A 26,194-nucleotide genomic window follows, 5' to 3' on the forward strand; every position below is an offset into this window, starting at 1 on the left:
ATTAAGACTTAGCCCCAGAGGAGTGGAGAGGATATGCCATGAGGGGAAATGGCATCACTTACACAGGGAAGATGATACTACTTTAAAAGGATATTGTAGTCATATAACTTTGGCAGAAAAGCCGGGGGGAAAAGCACAATTGTGTTGCAGAATTTGTGCTGTGCTTTTTTCACACAGCATTTAAAACTATGTCATTTCCTTTATAGAAGAAAACATCTAACTTCACGGTATTTAAATAGACAAGCAACAAAATCATCTATTGCAACCCCAGTCAGGAATGTGACAGGCAGAGGGATGTCCACATTGTTGAACTAAGCTGTAAGCTACACTTCATCCCAGATCTTCCATTTAGGGTTGTCTGTCCCCTGACAACCACGCTGATGATGTGGACTTTGCCTGGCTCAGGGAGAGCACAAAATACCTCAAAAGGCCCTTCAGAAGAAGCATCATCTCTGAGCCAATCTGCCTGCTTCCACGGACACCAGCTAGCCTGCTTGCAGACAAATGGAGGTGGGAAGTTTGCTGGACTCCACCTGCTTGGTTACACAAGTCAGAGAACATATTTAGGAGGAAAAGCTGTCCCTGAGAGGGCTGCCCAGTACACCAGGGCAAAGGCTGTCTTTGGAGAGATTTGAGGGCAGACCTGGTGCCTCTCCAGAAGTATTGGCTTCAAAGGACTCAGGGAGAAATTTATGTTTCTTCATTTCCCATCCCAGTCTTGAATCTTTAAATCAATCACAAGGTTCTTGGAGCACCATAGCAGCATGCACGTGGAGAGTGTGAGGAGCTTATAAAAGCTGCAAGGGCTGTGTGAAATACAATTGCAATCAGATCGATAACATATCCCAAGGCCTGCTATGGAGAACATGTCTAAACACTAACAGGGTGGAACAAAAACACAGCTCTGCTCATGCCTCTTTGGTTTGGGACTTAAAGCATCCATCTGACAGAATCACTTACAAAGCCAAAAAGACATTCACTCTGTGTTGTAGCCAAAAGTGCTGCACATCTTTGCCACAAGACCATCTCACCTGAGGGCAGCCCAGCAGGACCACAGCACATCCTGGCAAGAGAGACCCCCTCAGAGAACAAGCAAAGAGGCTGTCCTCATCTTCAGCCAAAAGGAGAAGAGATTACACCTCCCAGTATCTCTCTTGGGGGAGGAACTTGGTGAAACACACTACTCTTAAACAAAACTACTCTTGGTTTTGTCCCCAGAATATATACTGAGATATTGCAGGTGCCAAGTGTATTTCTTGAACACAGCATGTTTTTCTCTGAAATCAAATTCTCCTTTTCATATACATGCCACGGAGGGAGGAACAGTGGTGAGGAGGTGAGCATGCCTTAAGAGATGAGAGTAGACAAATGGAATACCAAAGGAGGAAATAGTTTTTGCAAGCAACTCAGCAAAATATTCTAATGCATTTGCTCTTCAAGCACAGTTATATTTACAAACAGCCTGATGAAGGGGAGGTGTGTTGCTTGCCTCAGCAAGAGCGAATTGGAGCACTAAAGGATTAAGACTAGATCTATTTAGTACTTTGAACCTGGTGAAAAACAGACTTCAGCTGAACCTGCACTGAACTAGCAACATAACTGAAAATAAAGAAGATAATTATTTCCCTTTCTTCTTTAAAAGTGAGACCCTAAGACAAGTTATGGCATAGAGGAACTTTAAGTAACTATTCTCTGTGCAACCTTAGCAGTTTTCATGTAGACCATTTCTGACTCCTGCCCTTCATCGCCACTCAATTTGTTCCATTCAAACCCAAGATTTCCTAATGAATTTGGCCAACAAATATGGAATTCATTGATAGACCTCAGATGATGGAAAAAACCTTTCAGAACTCATTCTGCTTGGTGTAAGTGGACTGATCATGCTGTTATCAAGAAGAGGCATCAGTGAATGTAGTAATGGGTACTCTTCCCTATAGACTTGTCCAAAATTTCCTTCTCCTGGTATTCTTTACTCTGAAAGCACAGACATTTCCTAAACTACTGGCTCTGGCTCTCGTGAGCAAACTCACTAAACAAACATCACATTTCCATGCAGTCTAGTATTACCAGAGTGAGTGCGTTATTGAATTAACAACACCTCAAAGCCATTTTAGAGCATTCTTCAATCTTATTAAATACGTGAGAATTTAACTCATCTCAAGCTCCAGTTCTTACAGACAGAAATTGCTGCCATTGCCCTAAGTATCAGCACAATGTATGGGTGGGGGACAAAAAGACTCAATACTACTTAATTGTTCTATTGATCTATTCCATTTTTAAGTCTTTTTTTTCGAGGACCTGCTGCAAGCACTAACCTTTTCCTATAATTACCACTAAAGAACATTGCCAAGAAACAGTTCTGAAACATTATGAACTCTCCGAAGATGAAACCTGAAAATGAGTTTCATTATTCATGAATATCCCTTGGAGATATCTAACTGTTTCTATAAGGCTAACACTGTCAAGTTCCTACCCATATGCCACTTTTAAAACATCTGATACATTATTCTGTTTTCAATATATTAGTCTTTACTGGTAGCTGGGAAGGTTTGGTTTTCTCTGCTTAACTGAGGAAGACCAGCTGCACAGGGACACTGAAGATGTAATTTTCAAACTGATCTATTTCAGAAGTGACTTAGCTCTCTACCCATGTCACTACTTCAGAGAGCTCGGTCAGGCCTCAGGGCAGAGGTTGCACTTCAGGAGTTTGATGAAACATTACAAGGAGAAGGCCAGTACTCAGAGACTCCACTTGAAGTCAATAATTTTTCTTACTATCCTGCTGAAGGCGGTTTTACTTATTTTAGTGTGCTATACTGCTTTTCTATCACTCCCAATTTCTACACAAGTGTCAAATACCATCCAAGGAAAAAAAAAAAAATCACTCTGCAACTCTAAATATACAGTGGCAACATTATAATATATATCAGCCACCTCTTATAACAACATTACAAACCTCTGAAGTCTGACAGGAAAATGTTTCTATCAATCTGTTGACACTCAATATATCGTTTTCAAATTGTTATCATTCCAGTCCCCCCATCGTGGTTTCTGCTATTTTTCCTCTGACTAAGATCTAACAGACTTATGGCTGGCAGTGCCCGCTGAAGTCCTAATGGGTCTGGGATGTATCTTCCTCCCCTCCTTCCTCAGGGCTTCCCTGGTGGCCACACCACCACTCACCACAGAGGCTTCTCAGCCCGCTACATTTCCTGGAAGGAAGTTATGCCTTTTCAAATGTTTAGCTGCAATTTAGCAACCGCCCAATTTATTACCAGAGCGCAAGATACACAGTCATATGAAATAGCTATGGCATCTCTGTTTTGTATCTATAAATACCTTTAAGTCCTTTCTCTGCTATTAGTGACAAAGATTTTGTTTTACCAACGGCACCAGTAGGTGACCAGAAGCCCAGCTGGGCTGAGGAGGGAAGGTGGGTTTTTATTCTTAAGCTCTAGGCTTTCCTAAGTGTTTAATATCTTACCTTATTCCACATATTTAGTACCTTACCCTATGGAAAGAGGTGCATCAGCTTTTCCAGTTAGAACTTTATGTCCTGTATTTGTTACTCTCAGCTTCCCCATTCTTCTACTTGTTTTATATTCACAGAGAGGAGGATTATTGTTTTAACAGTTCCCTCTCAGCCAGGATGTTGTCATTTTTCTTGAAACTAATGTACCCTTATTTTTTTCTCAGTTATGGCTTATTAGGCAGCCTGTAAAATATTCTTAGACATTTTACAATTATAATTTACATTTTTTCCCCCAAATGACTTAGTTCAGAATTGTTTCCCACTTTGTGAAATTGTGCCAGCTAAAACTACTAATTTGCATTCTGTTTTCCTTGAACAAACATAATCAAGTTATGAACATTTTTATTTATTGTACCACTAATTTTTACTACTGTGTTTCCTCTCCTCTGCTGAGGCAAAAGTCTAGAGTTTCCCTGATGTCTGGAGCTATCATCTTTAAGAAAGAAAATTAAGAATATTATCTAGTGATTCTGAAGATGTTTCAGTGCTGGCAGCATGAGACTGGCAGCATATGGCGTTTGGATTAATGTCTCCCACAAAACCCACAATTTTCTTTTCCTCCTATACATTATAGATAGTAACTGAAAGAGCCAGTCACCTGTTCCTCATAAAAAGTAGGGTTTTTTTCTCTCACAGAGGGAAAATCCTACTCCATCTTGCTCTTTTCACAATGGGAAATCAGTCCATGAGATAATCTCTTTGTTATTTGTCACTAGTAAATTATTCATGTATTTTTTTAGTTTTTGGTCATATTGTGCCATTTCTTAGTCCCTTCTGTCCACTAAGCCATTCTTAAGAGATTTTTACCTGTGATTTAAAGATTTCAATCACCAGAAATTCCCATCAAGTTCCAGGAACGCCGTCTCTATTGCAGTTACATTCATAAATTAGCAATTCCAGTTTCTCTGTTTATTATCTAGGACCCTCACATTGGCTCAAGCAGCTAAATTATTTCCCCTCATGTCCTTGGGCATGTGAGTTGGTGTTATTCACCATGTGTCGCGGGTTCGGTTTGTAACCGGGCGGAAACACCAATTTAGTGTAGTGGTTTGGTCCAAAATACTCATTACTGTTTATCTACTGTGAGATAATGATTAATTAGGAGGAATACTGGGCAAAGCAAGTATTAAGTCATAAGTTAAGTAGCATGATAGTGAGAAACTTACATTGTAATTGTCTAGAACCTATCAGCTGGCCAGTTTGAATATGGACAGTTCTCTAAGCCATTTAAAGTTGTGATCACCTCTGTGATCCACATTTAAGAATAGGCAAACTCCCCCTCCAAGCTCTCTCTCGTTTCCGGTGCTGGCACAGGTGGCTGCGGGCCCCGTGCGGGGGCCAGCGGGCCCGGCCAGGCCCTGCTTGGGCCAGGCCGGGCCGGGCCACGGCCATCCTGAAGCCATGGACCTGTTCCAGCCATGGAACCCCCCCCCACTGCCTTGCCGTGGGCAGCTGGAGCGGCTCGGCTCTCCCCCCTCTCCACTGCGATAAGAAAAATTCAACATTCCAGCTGCAAAGCTGCAAGGCCGAGGTGAGAGTAACCCTTTTATTGCTGTGAAGAGCTGAAAACCTGAGGGAAGAGAGAGAGGAGATGCTTAAAGCTGAAATTCTGTTGTGAAGCTATGATATATCAGAGTATCCTGTTGTAATTTCATGAAGATATGGGGGGTGGAGTGTTCAACTCGTGAGCAAAAGCACCTGCGCTGAGATAGGCAGATGCTGACGCAGCTGTAATTTCATGAGAAGTTTGGACAGGGAGAGATGAACCAGATGAGGACTTTTGCTCCAAATGGGAAAGGAGAAAACCTCAGTTCCTAGAGATGCTCCCAGAGATAGTCCTAAAGATGAAGATGATGAAGACCCTTTGCTCCCAGGGAAGGAGAAGGGCCTCTGTTTTTGTTTCTGAACGACCCAACCTTAAAATTGTACCCCAGAAAACTTCAAGAGTGGACCCTCGAAAGCAGTTGCGGGAAAAGCTGCAAGTCGGGGGAAAGGACTCACACGCAGGCAGAGAGACTCCTCTTCCTAAATGGACTGAACAATATTTGGAAGTGGGCAGCTGTCTCGTTGTGATAATGTTTTCATAGCATGAGCAAGAAGAGACTTCTCTTTCTAAATGGACTGAACAAGGTTATTATGGAAGTGGTAAACAGACTGAACGTCTTAAGGGTTGTCTTTTTCACATTGTCAGTGGGAGAAGGGAGGAAGGTGGGGGGAGGAGGAGAGTTCTGAAGGTGGTATAATTTTTTTTTCTCCTTTTAGGTCTGTTAATAAACTTCTTTATGTTCTTTCAAGTTTGGTGCCTGTTTTGCATTTCTCCTAATTCTTATCTCACAGCAGATAAACAGTAATGAGTATTTTGGACCAAACCACTACACCATGGCATGGCTTGGAGTTAAATGGGTGCCCATTTGTTTCCCAGCAGTCCCTTTCTCCTAGAGGTAGAAGCCGCAGAGTTTTCCTAGCCAGCTCAGAGGCTGCCTACTCACCAGAAACGCTCCAAGAGGAGGAACCTTCCTTCTGCCCTGCAACCAAAGGCAGGAGACATTAAACAAATTTATGCCTGCAGCCTTTCTTCAGCATGGACAAGTGGTTTCTGACATTACTCTGGTTAATAGTTGACCATGTGCTGCTTTGCCTACTCCTCCCCCCTTCAAAAAAAACCCAAAATCTTACTCCATGAGTAGTTTTTCCACTTAAGAGGAAGGTAGAGTGAAATGAACCTTTAAAGCAAAAACAATTTTTGTGTGTATCCATATCCTTGCTCTTAGCTTTCCTTCTTTTATAGGAAATGTTACATTAAAAATATCAAAGGGCAGTTAAAGGTTGAAGTTGTTTTATTCCACATAAATTCAGGCATTAATGATGCAGTCCTATCTTTGATTTCTGGTATGATCCCAAATTTCAGCAGGATGTTATTCTGCATAAATAATCAAAACCACAGAAACCCATTCTTGAAATTTGTACTGTGTCTTACCAGAGATATATTGCACACCAAACAAGAATGGATTTAGCACTTTCCCATCAATGCCTTGTAACATGGTTCTTTTATAGGATGTGCTTTGAAACAGGACCAATTATTCTTACACATTGCAATACAAATCGTAGCATAATTAGTCCTTAACAGCAATAATGAAAGAAAGTGACAAAAATAGAGAAATAAAAAGAAACAAAACCCAATTTAAGGAATTGTATTTCCACCTGTTTATTTAATATCTGCCACTTTCAAATCTTGTCATCTTGCCAATGCAGTAGCACAATGTTCTGCTGCTAGCCCTTTATATGTCTTTGTAGAATAAAAATCTCAGCTGCAGTATTCCCTTACTCTCAGAACAGAAATGATTCCTTCCTAATCCAGCATTTTGTGCTGAAAGATCTTCCATCTTCTTGGGAGATCAAATAAGCAACTTTTCAGTTGAGTGTCCTAAAAGAACTATTTTCTATTCCACCAGTTTGAAAGCCAAAACTTTTTTCCTCACACATCTGAAGCGTTCTCTTGCTTAGGAGATGTTTTTTGCATTCTCCATGACCACTTCTTACTCAGTGTGCTTAGCCCAATACAAACCTCACAGTTAATGACCTCCTCATAATTTCAAATGCATAGAGAAACTCAATTAAATTCAAAGTCAATACCACTGCGAGGCTATAGTAGTTCTGAAATATTTCCTTGCCAGTCTGTTGGAAGAAAGTAAAAGAAATAAATTTTTTAAAAGTCTAGAAAATAGCCCTCAAGAACAAAAGTACAATCTGCCTTAACAAGCATGGCTGAATGGCATCCAGCATTTTAGTCTTTCATCATTGCTCTGTGGAGCTCAGTATTCCCCCACTCCTCCCAAATTTAAGGGCTTGTTTTTGATTTTGGAGCTATGTCTCCAGATCTATGGCTATGAAAACATGAAACATGCACAAATCGCTACAGCATTAATTCCTGAATTTGGCAGCCAGACTAAATCAATGGTGTTTGCAAAGCACAAATTGCCTTGCGCATTTCAATGGACTCCTTGGTCACCAAGCTGCAGACAATCAGTTGAATAATGAGGTTTTTTAGCTTTTTCATAAATAATTGTGTTACTAAAACATATTCCTCTCTGAATTCCAGTTACATTCTAGCCAGTGGTCAAAACCTTCCAGGTTCATCGTTTATAATTCCTATGGCATATTGATGAACTGGTGATGTGGACATTTTAGATAGCATGAAATCCAGACACTGCATAAAAACACTGAGAATATACGACAAGCATCAGGAAAACAAATGTATGACCATATTATTCACAACTGTATGAAACTTATCAATTTTCAGAGTGACTGCTTGGACTTTCCAGCCTGCCCTGACCTCATATCATTGCAGGCAGGAGCACTGATGGAACCTTCAGATACCAGTTGTCACCAAGCATCCAGGTGTACATGCCTTGTGTAACTTGATCTGTCAGCAAAAGGAATTACCAGCTTTACAGTGCAATGGAAAAGCTTATGCTCTTCTCTGCTCTGCAGAAGTGGATGTGGAAAATTTGAACTTGTTTGCAAAGTCGTGTTTTGGTAATACGTGGCAGGAGAAACTTTGCTCTGAATTCTGATTTAAAGCTGAACTGAGCTGGGAAGAGTTCAGTTGTTTTAGTTAAAGTGGTTTACTTTGGGGTTTTTTTGCTTGTGGGGTTTCTTCAGTTGTTTGGGGTTTTTTTGGGGGTTTTGGTTTTTTTTTTAAATACAACCACCCACTGCAGGACTTGCTACCTATGTATTTCCTTTCCCACCTGGGAACGGCTGTGTTACTACAGCACATCCACAGTGTTGTAGTAACCATGTCTGTACCTGTGGTTGTGTAAGGAGCAGACAATCTGGGAAAAGGCCCAAGTACCTGAAAACTTCTCTGTTTATTTTCTAGTACACTGGTTGCTGTAACAAGGGCTACTACTTTTCTATACAAATCTTGCTTTCTTTATACTGTACCCACTTTAATGATCTTGTTCCACTTTATCTACCTGACAGGTCATAGCAGAATAAGCTGTGCTCTGTAGGCATGTCCTAAAGAGCATGAAATGTGAAACTAGAAGAGGTTCCTGTATTTTGGAGCTGCATTTTAAGCAATAGTTACTCCCTGCCTCCTCCACAGTCAGCTCACAGACAGGATAGTCTCTTTCCTAAAGCTTTCAATGACTTCCAAAGAGATGCTCTGACCAGCCTGCCTTGCCCACATCCTTTACCACAGTTACCAGGGACTGCTCACATGAGGAAACCTGCTGGCACAAGTAGTGAGTGTGCAACCAGTTCCCAGCAGCCTCCATGAATGCTGATCCGGACCTGGAATCATGGTTATTGGGAATTAATTAAAGAGCTCATGACTTAGCAAGCACCATGAGTACTGTGAGGAAGTATTTTCCCCAAATCTGACTCTGAATCCCCTGGGCCCACTCAGCTCCATGTCCAGAGATCAGACCTGTCTGATGGCTGCAGTCCTGCACTGCTCTTCCAGCACCACTGGTGCCCTTGGCAGCAGCACCGTGCCACAGCCTCTCCCCACCCCACTGCAGCATTGCTCATCACTGAGCCCCATGTCCTTTCTTATTTCACCAGGGGAGCAGACACACCAGCCTGGGCCTCCTCGTTGCATCCCCCCACAAGTGACCAGTTGTGCAAGCACCTTGCCCTTCCAGATCAAATAACCTAACTCAAGGTGTCTCACATGATGGGACACAGGGAAATTGAGAAGTCTGAATTGCTGTGGTTTCACCTTTCTGAAGTGAAGCATCTGAACCAACAATATTTTTATGCTTTTGAAGCCTGGGGACTGCACTTCTTGATCATCCCTCAGTAAAAAAATGCAGTAGAACTCTTCTCAGAAACAAAGGGATAGCAAAAGAGACTGATACCAAACCTGAAATATAGTATTAAGAGTATATATGTATGATTTGGCTGAAGGAGCAGAAGGAGAAGGTCTAACTGAAAATACCATGCAGATACCTCCTGATTATCTCCAGACTACAGTCCCAAAGCCACACTGACATGTAAAAGATTCCATCACACCAGCAAATGAAAAAGCATCCCAAATGCCCATGGCATACTGCAAGCTAAGCAAAACTGAGTTGCTGACTTTGTGAACATGTGCTCAACGTGATGTAATTATCATATCATTTTGCAGTGCACCATCAAGAATTTGAGCAGGAAGAGCCTTGTCTTCTCTTCTGTGTGACTTAAAAGCCAGCAAAGTACCTTGTTCACCTTCTCCAAGCAGAGCTGCCACTGTGAGTGCTAAAGCGACAGAGACTAAAGGAATCAATGCTTATTTATTTTTAAATCAATGCTTCACATTTACTTGGATTCATGGAAGAAATAAAACTTTTAATCTTCCAGCAATTCACCTAACTGAAAAATATAAATAGTCTTGAAACATTTTTAAGAGTATAGAACTGAAATATCTTCCTTGACACCTCTGATTCTTTTCTCTGCTATAAACTAGAGAATCAGAATATCGTTACTGTGATCATGGTGTTTCTATCCAGGGTGGGAGGTAAAGTCCCTTGCTCTCATCGACCTGCTGTACTGCTGACATTCTTGATACCTGAGCAGTTATGATGAGGTGACAATTTTAGAACAGCAGCTGGCTGTTTATATCTCTTGAACATACATTTTCTGAGAGAAAATTGTATGTCTTCTGAAAGTCCAGAATGGTAAATTAAGTCAAGCCTTGTTCAGAATGGCTTTCAAAGAAGATATTCTGCAGTTCCCAGTATTACCTTCCCATTCCAGTCTCAAGGATAAAAGATGTAATGAGAAGTGGCTGCTATTTGGGAACACCAGCAGCTACTTTACTTACTGGCCCCTGACAGCCAGAGAGGGCACAAGCTCCCACAGAGAGCCCATCTCCCCCGGGAGCTGCAGCGCTGCCAATGTCACCTTACCCCTTGTTTTTTTTTTCCAGATCATTAACTGTTAAACAGGGAGAGAAAGCAGAAGTGAGTCCTGCTGCCCCGAGAACAGCATAACGTCAAGAAGGGACAGCTACATTTCATCAATCCTCTGCTAAAGCAAGTGCAGCGTATACCTTTGCCAAAAATAAGCAAGAAGAAGGGTGGAAGTAAAAATAAACATCCCTAAAGCTCTTTGAGTTTCTTCTGCCAGAATGTGCCTGTGCAAAACAGGCTTTGGCAGCAAGTCCCCAGTGCCTGACTGGGCCCTGCTGTGACCACCTGCTGTGTGCCGGCGGCTGCCCAGAGGCAGCAGGGCAACAGGCACAGGCAGTAGGACTGGGGTGCTCAGTGGGATAGGGCTGCTGCCAGAGAAAGCCTGGAGGCAGGCGTGGGCAGCACAGCACAGTGGCTCGGTCAATAGCTGCCTCCGGCTCCAGATCTCTGGGAGACTGCACTGAAGTCTCCAGGTACCTTTGCCACTTCACCTTCACCCCAAAATCTGATTTCTCATCTTCTTGAAACCCTCTCAAGAACATGAGGGTTTCCCTGCTGTAGTGGATGACTGTCTCTTCCCACACCTCTGCTATTTTCGGTGCAAAACAGTTTGTAATTTTATGTCCCGAGTGGGAATTTCCAGCTGTAACCTGGCTGCACTTTCAGTGCGGCAAGCAAGCAGGCTGACTCGCAGCCACATGATTTGCTCTTGACATTGAACTGTTTGTTCTTTTCACACCCTGGCCACTTCTACTGTGCCTAAGCATCGCTCATAAAACGTAAGAGCTAGAAAATGTTACCTACAAAAAGCTGCAGAGCTGCCTGGCTAGGACTTCTCAACAATGAGACACTTTTGAACACTGCTAGTCTCTGTTTCTGAGGGTCTGTGTATCCCAAACACTCCGTGCTGTTGTGTTCTGGTCACACAGCTCATTGAGATGCATAAACCTGCACTGTACTGCACCCACTTCCCTCCCTCCGGGTACCAGCAGCCTCTGATGCAGTTGTATTGATCAAAAAAAGATGAAACCAGGGCCACTCCCAGCTATCAATGCTATGTGACCTGAAAGGAGGCTGATTAGGATTTTAGAAAGTTCTAGGCAGACTTTTCACCAGTTCCCTTTGATTTTAATGATGCCAAAAGATTCAGGTGGAGGTGTAGAGGAGTAGAGCAGGAGAAGCTGGACTTTACCATCGGCTTTAGGGCCTTATTCCCTCCCTTGAAGGCCAGACACACCTGGGTTAATGCTGAGGGTGACACCTCAGCTCCACCTCTTCCCTGAACCATCAGGGTGGCGTGTTCTCCTGGAGGCACCAGGAGGAAGCAGCCTCTGTACTCTCTTTTGCAAAGGCTGCAATCACAAGGAGCTATCCAGACATTGCAAATAAATTTTTTGCAAGTTTTATTTCCTTTTGGACTGGGCAAGTGTCAGAAATTGCCTCCTGAAATGACTGAGCTACAACTCTTCTGGCACTATTCCAGGCTTAAATAAAGATGAGTTATAACACCAAGCTTTGCAAAAAGCATCAAGAAAAATGCTGATCAGGAAGTTCTGTGTAACTTCTTGGCAAAACTTGAGAAGGGAAGGATAGTTTAATCTTTATAGATTTATGGCTGCCTATAAGAAGGGGAAAGGCTCGACGTGGCTGTGGCTCAAATAATTAATTTTCATTGAATTGCTTCTGCATCCTATATTTTATCTGATTGATCCCTACATGTCCATCTTGAGTCCTTCAGACAGTTTGTCCTCTCAGACAGTGCCAGATTCCAGTATGCATGTCCAGAAGGGAGAGAAAATACAATACAAATTCAAACTGAATTGAATTTCTGCTTCAGTGTAGGTTCCCATTAAGACCCATACCATCAGCATTTGTGGAAGTCCTCAAGTTATCTCCACTAGAGGCTGTAGCCGGTCAGAAGGCAAGAACAACCTTTTCCTCCTCTTTAAGCACTCCCCAGATGTAACATTGTGCAATGTGCTTATTTCGTTATTAGTTTTGAGCCACTGGTTAAAAGAACCAGACTGGTTAATCAACAAACCCCTAAACATCTGTAATATATTTTTTAACTTTTCAATTAATACGTGTATTTGCGCTCATTAGAAAGTTAGTGCCTATGTTCAGTTAGAGATTAAATAAGTAATTATACATCAAATTTTATTTTTCCATTTGTAAATCAAGGAGTAAAGTTGTGTTCATTCTCACTTATCCTGATTTTTCAAAGAGATTGTTCTTTTTCTGACTTTGCAAGTTAGCTATTATTTTAAGTAGTGTTATTGGGAATTAACTTACATTGTAAAGGAACAAAGACAATCTCGCAGGCACCACTGATTAAATGCAACATAAATTGCACCAAGCACTGAAACAAAGTCTAAAGAATATCAAGATACCATTGTTTAAAATAGTACAAAGCAATCTGAAACCTTTAGCAAACACACAGAAAGCAAGTGTGTTACCTGACTGCCAAAGAAGGCTACTAGGTACAGCCTGAGAGAATTATAGGGCACTCAGCCTAATTTCAAGATCTGAAGTGCCCAGGAAATTACAATATAACTATAATCTGACAGAACACTCCTCAGTAAGGCTAGACACCAGCTGGTGAAATGTGGGTGAAGCTACTAATGAATAACATTAAAATGCTTTGGAATGTATTTTAAAATGTATATGCTTGCCCTGGTTACCCTCTCTTTTTGTCATGCTCTTTCAAAGAGAGAAACAAATGGATTAGAACCTGATCCTGAGGCAGAAAGCCATTACTCTAAGAATGCCAAAGACAAAATACTGTCTGTCAGGCATGAGCACTTCTCTGTTTGAAATGAAAATCACAGGAGGACAAGTTCCTTTAAGAAGGGTATGTCAGACAAGTTGAATTCATCTAGTCCATCCCATCTCGAATCCAGATGGCCTTTAAAGGTTGGTTTATCAATCTACTTTCCCCGTGAATAAGCCAGTAGTGTCTGCCTGGTTTGCCTCGAGGGGATTGAGTGGCTTTGACTCCGCAAATGGGCCAGGGCAGAAAGCCCACATTTGGGGATTTACGTGCTCAGTCTGACAGTGAGAGGAAAGCATATCCACAAACAAAGCCCTAGACAAGAGCCAACTCCATAAGGTGCTTTGGCACCTGATTTAATAGTTGACTCATTGTTTGTGATACAGAAACCTCAGGGCTATAACCAAAGTGGCACAGATTTTTCAGGGATGTCTAAACTCACTCCTTTTTTGAAAAGGACTAAGTATCAGCTCCTTGATGGGGGATAGGGGGAGCAGAGTGGGTGAGGTGATGGGAAAGAATGAATAACAGAAAGCAAAGCTAAAAGGATCCCACGAAATAATTTACCACCTCTCCTCCAGAATTCAACTCAGTACATGCATTTACTGACACTTGTTGAATCTGCTGAAAGCCTAGAAACTTTGATGGAAAGCTTTTGCTGTTGCCTAAACTTACTGTGAGGTGAGGTGTCCTTTTTGTCATAATCACCTGAGACACAATAAACTATTCATTCCCCTACAAAAATCTATTTCATTGACAAAGTTCAATTTAAGAGAGTTTTTAGGAAAATGTTTCTCAACAGGTCAGGTACTTTTCCGGCAAAGGCAAGTTTTATGCCCTCACATATAATTATCTATTACTCAAAGCAACATTTATCCATTTAGATTTTTAAAAAATCCATTCCTTATACATGCAATATAAATTAGTTCAAAGTTATAAATAATGATTGTACTGATTCGAAGTTTTCTTTAGATTGCCCAAGTCAGTTTACTCAAGGGAAGTAGTCTTTCAGCTATTATAGAAGTAGATATGAATGTAGTACTTGTAGACTTTGAATAATCCAGAAAATAAGGTTTTACAGGTCTGAAAATTATATCATTACCAAAATAATACTCTCACAGCATGTAAACACATTCTCCTTGGTCTCTCAGTACAGAACACTGCTCAGACAGTGTCCAACCTCTGTCAAATCTGTAAGCTCTAGTAAACAGTAGAATTGCCTGGAGTCTGCACTGTTTTCTTGGGGAAAGTGGTCAAATTAACCTAATGTGTTCATTTTCTAGAATCAGAAGGAAGTCAGGTATTTCAGAGCTAGTACAGACATGGGCAATGATGTGTTTGTGCATAGGTGCACTTACAACCAAAATATTGATCATCAATTTTTTAATGGTCTAATGGATTTATAGAAGTTCTTCTAATGTACCACAGTCAGGATGTGACTATTTTGATTTTAAGACTATCAGAAAACATACTATATTCTGTTAAAGAGAAACATTATGCAATCACTGAAAGAGTCTCTTCTTCATCCTTAAATAAACAAAGTTTAATTACTGAACCCTTACCTAATGGACAGAAATAACTTACAGGAGCTGTAAAATACTTCCTGATCCTGCTCCTGCTCCCTGCAAGTTAAACATATTTCTTACTAAGGTGTACCTGAACACTTCCATGTGTTGAGAGCTGACAGAATGATTTCCAAGCCTTTTCTTTTTCAGATCTGCAGAAAAACAAGCAAAAGGTTTTGCCAAATCTACTTGAGGAATATGTTTGTCCCCTGATTTAAGCTGCCTGTGATCTAGAAGAGCAGCTAAAAGCAAGTCTTTCTTCTTATTGTCTACCAATTTTCGGGAAAATTGTGTTTTCTAAACAGTAGCATCAGCTGTAGAAACTGCAAGCAGAAGTAGGTCAGGTTAAGCCCCAGTCACCTGCTTGTAGTGTATTTGTTACATTTTTGTATATTCATAATGCTGTTTAAATAAGGTCTTGAATATATTCTTGTAGAGACCATATTACTCTTTTCTACCTACCCAACAATAAATGTTGGAAACACTTGGATATTTCCTAGGTTTTGAGGCATCAGTAGCCACTATCTTTAATTGTTTTCTAAATTGAAAGAGGATCATGTTATTCACAGTAAATGGAGCTCTCATTCTAAAAACTTATGCTGCTTCAGAAATGAGTAGAAAATTATATTGAATTTGTTGTCATAGTAAAGATATTTATGTGAATGGCTGCAGAGTATGATTCCTGTTTGCTGCTTTTACAATGCTGATTTTTGTTGTTCTTTGCACAAACTTACTGAGTTTTTATTGTACAAATTATATTACAATTATTTTTTCTAATCTGTTCTGCTTGCCTGCTCCTCTACATCTGACAGTACCCCATCAGTCAAAGAAATATTTTCTGCATGTGCTGATAAGCCTTATGTCCACGCACCTAAACTGATCTGTGCAAAGTCATTCTTCCTCTCAGGAAGGTGAGAAAGAGCATCTCTTCCAACACAGGCAAGAGCAGATATATTGGGGGAAATGCTACCTTTGTACTCATGGTCCTGATCCATGGATACTGGTCAAACCAATAACACATCACTAGTATTTCAAACTGGTCTTGTTTCACAACCAGCCACGGATCTACTCTATTTAGTTAGTATTTAAGTAGTGAAAAATTGAATTAAAGTCACTGCCAAATCCCAGAAGCTCGAGCAGTTAAGCATAATCACGGGTTCTAGAGTTTTATATCTATTTTAGAAATGAAAGTAAATTTAAAGTGTATTTCAATGTGGAACTAATGATGTTTCAGATCCTTTGCAATGTAAACTCTTGTTTGATCAAATTCAGAAGACTTGGTGTCTCAACAAATGGTGGGTACCCAACCTTCTGGCATTGTCTGTGACAGGAAGTCAGAGAACCTTTCTGGAGGAGTAAAATCCTTCTCTGTTGTTCGCTCAGCCGGGCTCTCCAGCCTTCAGAAGACACCCATGGAGCCTCCACTCCGGTCTTCTGAAGGCACGCTGCTCCTCATGTCTTTTTGGAGTTCTCGCTCAGTTCTCTTCCCCAGTTCTGAAAGCAATGTTTTTCTCTTTCCAGTTCCACAACCAGGTAAAGAAATCCTCATTTTATGACTTCCCTGCCTGCCCAGAAAGTGCCAGCAACCTAGTAACCCTTTACGGGGCTGGTGGTCTCACCTATTTATAGGCTGTGAAATGAATATTTCCAGAGGGCCTTGTTATGACTTCTGCACAGAAATTTCCATGCCATGCTCGAGTGAAATGGCATTCCATCACTCTCTAGCACAACACACTTTGTGAAACGCTGAACTGACTTTCCCAATAAAGCATATTATACTTACATAGTCACTAATATTAACTTTTCAGAAGTTCTCCTCCTCACAGAAGATTTCTTTACCTGGGGTACAGGCGCTTAATGTACAGTGCAATTCAGTGATTTCATGGGTAAAATCTGTCATCCTCAGCTGTGGCTTAACAGGTTTTTCTTTAGAAGACAGATTTTCTTGTTCTTATCCAAAGTCTCAGGCTCCTCACACTAAAGAAAAGCGCCTACAGAGAAAACAGATCCTACTGAAGATCGATCCTTAAATCGTAACTATGACACTCGCCCCACAACGCAGGTGGAGCAAGGGATGCTCCTGAAAATAAGCAGTAGCTGCTCACACCCCCTCAGTACACAGAAGTCCATCCTGAGCCCTTCCAGCCACATTCTCCTGATCTGCTCTCTCCACCCACAGCAACAGCTGCTGTCCACGTCCTGAGCTGGAGACACACAAAAGCACCACACCCATCTTTGCTCAGCAACGCTGTTTCTGTGAGCAAAGAAAGAAAAAGGCAGAAGAAGAAAAACTAACCCATTCTTCAGAAGTTATGAGAAAGTGAGACTCCAGATTTTCAAAATTTTTTAGTTTCTAATTATTTCTGAAAAACACAGCTGAACCATTATAAAAGAGTCATGCAGATTCTAAGGAATGTATTTGATTACTTTAATCCAACGAAGTGTTAATCTAAGATTTAATTTATCAGGTTATTAGGGACACTTGCAAGTAGAAGAATCTGGATTTTAAGACCTGTTATTTAGAACATTAAACCAATGTACATCAGACCCTATGACTCGATGTCAGTAACATTTACCACAAGTAATTATTCATAATTCTTTTTAATAGATTTTAAGTCCCAGAGCAACCTTTATATGAATTCCAGCCTTTCCTAAACAGCAGATATTTTACTAAATTAAAGGTTTTTTTATAACCTAATAACCACACACGCTTGTGTAAGCATTTTCAATGACCTTATGCATTTTATTTCTGGTATAACTCTTCTAGTTTCAGCACTAAACTTTCTTATGACCACCTCCTAAGATGAAGAACTCTAATATAACAACTCATGTCTCCACAAGGTAATGGAAGTTTCTGGACAGCACACTTGCTTAAACCAGCATGCCAGGTGCAATGCCACCAGTAGTGTAGCCAGTAGTAATGAATTACTGGGTTTTGGCCAACTTCAGTAACATTATATTCTAGTTTCATCCAATTTTTGTTTCACTGCCCCCATTCTCCAAGAGCACTGATCAGCTGATGCACATCCTGACCCTTGTGTTGGAATGGATACAAAGGTGTCCCCCTGCAGCATCTCCTGATGGAGGGGACCTACTGCTGAGGACTCCATGGAGATCCTTTGCTGTCAACTGGAGGACAAACTCCTCTTCCAGGAATGATGAGGGGATCTCTCTCAGCTCCCAGCACAACACCTGGCGGAGGTTCTCCAGGGCTTCCTTGTGCTGGCTTAGAGGCAAATGTCTCTTGGTCACACAATTCTGCCAGCATTCAACAGTGATAACCCTTAGAGGTCATCACAAAGGAGTCATAGAAACTCAACCTGGGCTTTTTGCTTCTGTGTCATGCCTATTTATATACCTACATGTCAGCTTCTGTTCTCATTCAAACCTATATGTTTGTTTTAATTTATATGCAGCAGGAGCTGAGGAAATAATTTTTTTTCCCTAACATCCAAAATTTAACAATTCACCCCAAAAACATACCACTTTATAAACACAATATATCTACCCAGAGATCTTCAGACTCTAATAATTAAAAACAAAAACACCCCACCACCCCCCCCCCCCTCCCCAAGCACCCATGCATGCAGACATATCTTCATTCTCGGTTGCATTTGGAGGCAAAACCTTCAATCAAGAAATGCTAGATTTCAGTGACACTAACCAGTCGACTTGGTGGTTCTCCTGTTACACTGTGGAATCTGTGACTATTTCTATCTTTTGAGAGAGAAGGTACTGAATATATAAAGAAAGCTCCACAAGTGAGTAGAATGGTCTAATGATTGCAGAGCAATCTTCAAAATGTTTGTGCATGAAACAGATAACAGCGTGAAAAGTGCATCACACCTATGTACCCTGGAGGTATGAAAAGATCCAGCTTTGTATGAAAGTCCTCAGTAACTGAGGATATATATACAAGTTAAGACAGGTTTGGTATTACTTACTCATCTCCTTTTCTAGCCTAAAATAAGATCCATAACACTGAACAAACATTTTCCTGACATCTTGGCACATAAGACAAACTATTCTGAGAAAAATATATTATTAACAAAGTGAAAAAATACAGATATAATCAATCATACTCAGTTATAATTTAATTCTCTAGCTCTCAGTCTTCTTTGCCTCTCCCCCAATGTTGGGATGATTATAAAAATCTCCAGCCCATTCAAAATCAATAGGAGATGCTTTGGGCTGTATCTGAGCAATGTAGGATTTTCCAGGAAACAAACCCAATACACAGAATATTGTTGTTGAAACTCTAACTACAAATTCTAACTACCCCTGCTTTCTCAGGCAACGTTGGCTCTCTAGTTGAGAATCCAGTAGACAGATTTCTTCCCCATCAAAATCTTACTTTTCCTGTGATTCCTTACTCTCTCCTGGGCCAACTGATTTGAAATCAACAAATGTTGTTTCAAAAAGTATACAAGAACCTAATTAATAGGTATATAAATCAAGAATTATGAAAAGAAATTAACAAAATTAGATAAGACCACATTTTACTGAAAATATAGAATTAGGAAACTAATGCATTTTCTTAGGTTACATGATTTAATGGATTTAAACACAGATTGAAAGCACAGTTCTTCCTGCAATTCTTTACAAGATTCCAATAAATTTTACCCCAAAGCTCACAAACTTTCCAGATTTCAAAATTTGAGTATCTAATCTTTTGAATTACTGCCACCAATAAGAGACTTGAGGACAAAATCATCTTCTGCTGGCCTTATTTGTGATATACTACTTTCTTCATATAGAAGCCATATGCTCCCATGTAACCACAGTGTGGGAGACCCACTGCCCTGCTGGCACAACACAGGAAGGCTCTGTATTTCAAACACTCTTCAGTAATAAAGAAATTCAGAGAAGTGCCATAAATGTATTATTTCCAGCCATTTCATGGCAAACTAGTTTTCTATTGCTTCCATTCAATTCTTTGCCCCAAAGTGCTTTCTTCATTAAGGTTTTGAGAAGATTACTGCATACCAAACCTTTGTCTATGCTACTCTTCCTACTTCAGAGAGATAACGAGGGAAGAAGAGGGGTGACAGAGAGTACCAGAAAAGTCTGTAAGATTTTCCAAAGCTTGCTGAAATTATTTCTCCCTGAAGAGAGTTTCCAACCTCATTTCACCATCCTACCAGTTTCCGATAACACTGTGTCAGCCAAGTAGAATTGCCTATTTTGCACAGGAACCACCTCTTATCTCAGTCTCCAGCACTTTTTGAGCCTGCCTTTTCATGTACTTTCAGTCAAAATATCGTTTTAATTTCAAAACAGTCAGAGACATCTTGAGAGATCAGACTCCTCTGTGCAGAAGACTTCAGCCTTTTGAAATAGTTTTGTCTCCAGCACAACTCAAAACTCTATCAGTATAAAAAATATTTAGTATCTCCACCAAATACCACCAAAGAACCTCTACTTGCCCAAGTGCCCCAGAGATAGGGGGCTTGGAAATCCCCAGGCTGTACCACTGGGTACCTAACAGAGGAACCAGTAAAACAAGTTGTCTGGAGTCAAAATAAAGACAAAAGCAAACCTGGTTCATAGACACCCAGGTGTCACAGGCACTCAGGCTTCTGGGCGTTCTCTCCAAGTCCAGCCAAACAAGGGAAAGAGGTTACTGTTTCCCAGGATTCTCCTACCTGACCACTCCCTCATTCATTTAAGCAGAATTTAAACAATCAAGCTCGTTATCCCCCATCCACCCCTTTGATTTGCCAGGATTGATTTTGCAGGACGGGCCTTAGGGAGCACTTGACCAGGAGCTCAGCTGGGATAGCAGCCCCTGGCAGAGGAGCTGCAGCACCCCCTTTCATCAAGTACAGTGGTCCCAGGAGAAAATATCTATTTGTAGCTTCCACTGAATCAGAACCATCTCTGCATAACATTTTAGTTTTGACTAAAAATCAATAAATTCTGCTGAGTAGGTGTTGTATTGATTATTTTTTCCCTAACCAGCTGTACAATTGCTAAGAAACTGATGCACTGTCAGACATTTCGGTGACTAAGTAATGAATAATTGGCATTTAATTCAAGCAACTGTCACACTAGACAGCCTCTGAAAGGCTGCTCACAGTAAATACTGGGTTTGAGTGGGAAGCTGCAGGTACAAATATTCCCAGTGTGAGTTTCTTGGTTCTTCCTGCTTCGACTACTGCCTCCAAAAAGCTCATCTCTCCTTTACCTATATTGCAGCATTTTAGTACGTGACATTTAAATCCTGTGAGATTTGCAGACTAAAATTTTAAATCCCACAACACTTGCCTGCAGAGGTCTTTATAACAATACTTAAATGTTTGATTCTGCCTAGAGAAACGTCTAGTAATAAGCTTATCATGTGATAAATGACTACCTGTCAGCTCTCTGCAGATCAAGTTGCATATGCTTATAGCCATTGATATATTCCACAGCTAGAGCCCACAACCAAATTTGTGGCATCATTTGAAACTTCCAAAGAAGAGCAAAGAGACACAGAATTAGAGTTTGGGTCTCTGAAGCCTTCAAATTCACTTTCCCAGGAATATATTGGGTTTAATATTCCTTTCCCTGGGTGCACTAGAAAAAGTGTTTTATGACAAAAAAAAATGTAGTACTGTATTGGAATATTAGTCCAAATGATTATGTGAATTATCTCTCCAGTTATGCCTAGCATGAAAGAAGATATTAAATGGTAAAGGAAAAAAAAAACACCAAAACATCAGAACCAACCAACCTATATATCTTAGTTGGAATGATCAATAGTTCATATTCATGTGAAGTATTTAAAATGAAACAGTCCTTGTATGCAACAGAGCAAACTTGTTAAGGAAGAAGACTCCCCAAGTTTCTTAACCCAAGACAGTTCTCTGCCACATATATCCAATGTATCTTAGGGCATAAAATTTGCATCCCTCCAGTTTCTGTAAGAATGAACAAACCTCACTACTAGCAAGACACTGGTCTCACTCCCCGCACACCTCCTCATCTCCATTATTTTTACTGCCAATGTTTGAAGCAGTTCATTGTAGAAAAAGCTATTAAGGAACAACTTCTCATTTCCTTTTAGCTTGTAAGATAATTACCCTGGCAAAGCAGTTACAGTGTTAATTTATCCCTGGCAGATAAATTAACTGGTTCTTTGCAGACACTAGAGGAATGACTCACATCATGAACACAGGTTTATTAACCAGTCTTTCCCTCTTTCCTACCTCCCACCTTCTCCTTTGGGCATAAAATTGAGACTGGAAGGTCAGTTTCACTGTGTTTCATAGTGTTTTCGTGGATTGCCTCTGTTTTCTATCCCCAGTCCCAGGGTTCAGCCGCACGAACACTTGGGAGCGACGTCTGCTCCCAGTGCAATTGGATCAGCTCCACTGAGAGCCTTAATCCGTTCATCGTTTTCCACAGTCATAGCCATCAGCTAAATATCAGCAATACCTTCTACACCACAGCAGCAAGTCTGCCAGGAATGTTATTAGGATCTGATTTTTAGGTGTTTTTACACAAAACACAGCTAAGAAAGTTCCCTACAGACTGAAATTAGAGGGCTGGGTCCTTCAAGCAGTCATTCACACAAGCAGCCCTTACCTGCAAGCTTCATCAATGGCACTATTCACGTGAGATTTTATGGTTTAGAGGATTAGACACTGTATGTAATGTCTCAGGCTGAGACGCAGCCCCATATCCACATAAGGCTGAAAACAGGCCACACAGCACAGTTCTTCTACCCTCTCTCCATCAGCAGCTGAGAGATTCAGAAATACGAATACATTTTTAAAAGTTGCCCTTTAAATCCTCAATTTCATCATCACTCAGAAAAATCCAACTGCTTGGGATATGTTTGCAGACTCCCTTTAAGCCCCCCGTGATGAATTCAGCCTTCAAACAGGCTTGTGTTGTAAATTGTGGTAAATGAATTGCTGCTAGCCCTACATAACCAGTGAATTCATTCTCTAGGCTTGCCAATATGACCTGTTTCAACAAGACTTAGATTCAGTTTTTACAGGTATCGTGTTAATATGTTTGTATAATTTTTTCTCTTATACGAATCCTAGCATTTTTAAGGACCTCCATCATTGCAAATGCCTCTTTATCACGGGATCGCTGTTTATCTGCAGGCCCTTTGGCTCAGCAAAATTAACCTCTCGCCACATCAAGAAAATGTCAGGTCTGTTGTTTTTTAGGTTAAACAAGATGCTATGGCAACTCCAAGTAGAACCTGTTATGCTGGCTCAGGTCTGCTGGCAAGGTATGCAAGTTTCAGGTGCTCACTTAAATTAACAGGGATGATGAAGGAGGCACTTGTACTTCAATTCTCTCTAATCCTTGTGGGAATAAAACTCCTAGAGCCTGCATTTTGCTGGTGATACTACCATGGCATAAATATTAATCCTTGGTAAGTTAAAATCTTGGTTACCATGTCTGTCGAATGATGTCTGCACCTCATCTGCTCTTGGACAAGCTTCTGTAATACAGACACCGTAGTGGGATTTTCTCAGTCCATACACTGCTCACTGACACCAGTGCCACACCAGGTGCAAGGAACCTCTGACCAAACTGCCCTGCCCTAAATTAGGCCAGGGGAAAGAAACACAAAATCCCCTTCATTATTCACAGAAAAGCACTGGGTGCTGGTGTGGGCAGTATCCCAGCCAGGAGAGCCCTTTCCAGACCACCTGTGTGTGCTCTGTGGGGTCCAGCAGCAAACCAGTCCCTCCAACACATAACAGCCTAACTGCAAATCCAAACTTCCTCATACTCTCATCACTGCCCAGAAACATTGGTACAACCAGTGTTAAGGCTTTCTGCCCTACCCTGATACCCAATTCCACCCCCAAATTGTAGTTCTGTTGACTTTGAATGCTAAAACAGCCCTCTTAGTCCCTGCTGTTGGTATAACCTGACTGCTAACTCAGCCTGCATGTGCTTTTTATTTGCTCATTAGCATCAACAAGAGAATTGGCAACAAACGAGAAAAGCAATGACACTGACTATAATGACCTACAGTTCAATTAAAAAAAAAACCCAAGCCATTAAGCTACAGGCTCCAAAAAGTCACAGTCATTTGGCATACTAGATCATGCTGGGGTAACAGGATTACTGCTTGCACTGGGATTAGGGATAGGTTAAGATTTATTGTTTAGGAAAGCAGAGAGTGAAGAGCTTGATTTGCACTAAAGAGAAGGTCATATGAATAGTGCATGGGGTGGAAGGTTTTACTTCAGCTTTGAGGTTGAGAAGGATTTAGGGTTACTGCCAGTAAAGTCCAAACTTTGCAGGTGGCTCTGAAAATTGCAAGGACTAGTGTAAGACCTGTGTGTGAGGACTAAAGGTTAACTCAGGTGTAAGCAGGTCTCATTTGCCTATGTGCTGGCAGGAGGTAACAGGGGCAGCAGGGACATAGACAGGATGAGAAGCAAGGGAAAACTGCTGCTGTTCCCAGGAGGGATGAGAGGACTCCCCTCTTGCTAAGGAATTCGGGAAGGTTAAAAACATAGTGTGGAAGATGGGGGAGGTGATTGTATTGCCTGACACCCTAAAGTAGCAGGAGTATCAGGGCAGAGAATGGCCATGTAGGCCATTCAGTGGTCCATGTAGGGGTTACTGAAGTCAGTCTAAGGATATTACTGTGTAAGTCTACAACAGATTTTAAAATCAGAGCTACAACATGCTTTTAAAGGTAATCCACTAATCATTCCCACATACCATGTACTGGGCTGTACCATAGGCAGCTTTGGTGCACGCAAACAAACACTTTGCAGTCAAAACAAATCTGAAAGGCCACCTCCAGGTGTATTCTCACCCTTAAAGGGGCATCTGGTTCTGTAAATCTGTTTTGCTAATGCCCCAAAGTCTGCAGGACAGTCTGTTGTTGGAGATTCCTGAACAGGTTTTAGCAGAGGGTTGCCAGCCACAATGGGAGGCATTGTTATTCACGTGATATTGTGGGTTCCAAAACAACCTGGCTAGATAAACTGCTATGCAAGGACCTGAGAAAAAATGACCTTGTACAAGAAAAGGTCTTACTTTTATTTAATCTAGCTCAGTAAGAACATAAACTGGATAGAGGCAGCTCAGAGACTGTAGCAAGTTAAAAGAAATAAAAATCAGAGTAAGATATCCACAGTAGATGCGATAAAACCTCTGACTGGGTGTAAAAAACAGTTTTGCATAGTGCAAAGGAACTTGTAAAGAGAAATTGATGAGAAAAGATGAGTGGTGAAGAAAACTAAAGAAAGATTATCAGCATCCAACTTCATGGACCATTGCCAGAGCCTGAGAAACAGCACAAGAACCTGGGATACTCCGTGATGATGCAAAAAATCTGATCAGCCCTCATTTATCTACAGCTTTTCTTGCTTCCAGCAGATACAAAGTTAATCTAACATGTCCTGTAGTCGTTGGTGATAAAGTTATCCCCTAGGTGATGGGTGGCTGTGTGACACTGTATTTGCACTTTGAAGTGTGATGGTGCTGCAACAGCTCTTCCTCCCTCTAGGGATTCTCTTGCCCCCTCTCCAAAGAGTTGGCAGCTTTTGGCTCATCTGCCTGGCCCAGCTGGTGAGCCACAGAGGCTGCAGCACAGATGGACGCTGATGTAGCTTTGCTTGCCCCCAGCCAGGCACCAGTTGGACTGGATACCATGAAAAGCACCATTATTTTCCAAGTACTCAAGGAAAGCAAATACCTGGATGAGTTCTTACTCATTTTCTGCTCTCATTACCCAGAAGTAGAGAGTTTGGACAACGGCTTCAGAGATCTTTAGTACAAAGACTACCAGGAACTCATTGTCCTTGTCTTCTTCCTGAAACAAAATAATGTCCAGGAGGTCTGTAAGTAGTTAATCTTGGGTGTTTCCCTGCAACAGCTGCTGTATTTAAAGGATTGGACCCACCATTCTCTCACACATCTTTGACCAAAGAAAAGCTCAGAGGTAGGCAAACAACCCTTGTGTCACTTGTAGGGCAGGAAATAGAATGAGCTGGAACAGAGATAAGGCATGAACACAGGCAGCAATGGAGGCAAGGCTCGTTTCTGCATGGTCCGCTGATAAGGAAAACAAATGTGGTCAAGCAAGGAACAGAATAACTTATACTTTTTTTCTTTTTTTCTTGTCCAGGTAGATATTTCTGGGTTATTGTTAGGTTTGCAGCTAGAACTGGTGCTGGAGAGAGGGTTGCAATGTGCAGGTGACCAAAGATTACAGTAAACTAGAAGGCACTCTGAATTGGAATAAGGATAAATGCTGAAAATAGATTGTTGTTGCTGTAGCAGGAATCTCTCTGGCCCTAAACAAGACTAACCTCAGAATGGACTCAGATGTGGAGCTCTGAACTGGAAGGATCAAATTTCTAGGACATTTTCTGGGTCCTGCTTCATTTTTCCTTTATTTTCCAATTTCTAGAACATTTGTGAAAAAAGGTTAGGCTACTTCTTATGATTGCAA

This window comes from Corvus moneduloides, chromosome 3, assembly GCF_009650955.1.
Source record: "Corvus moneduloides isolate bCorMon1 chromosome 3, bCorMon1.pri, whole genome shotgun sequence".
Taxonomy (NCBI): Eukaryota; Metazoa; Chordata; class Aves; order Passeriformes; family Corvidae; genus Corvus; species Corvus moneduloides.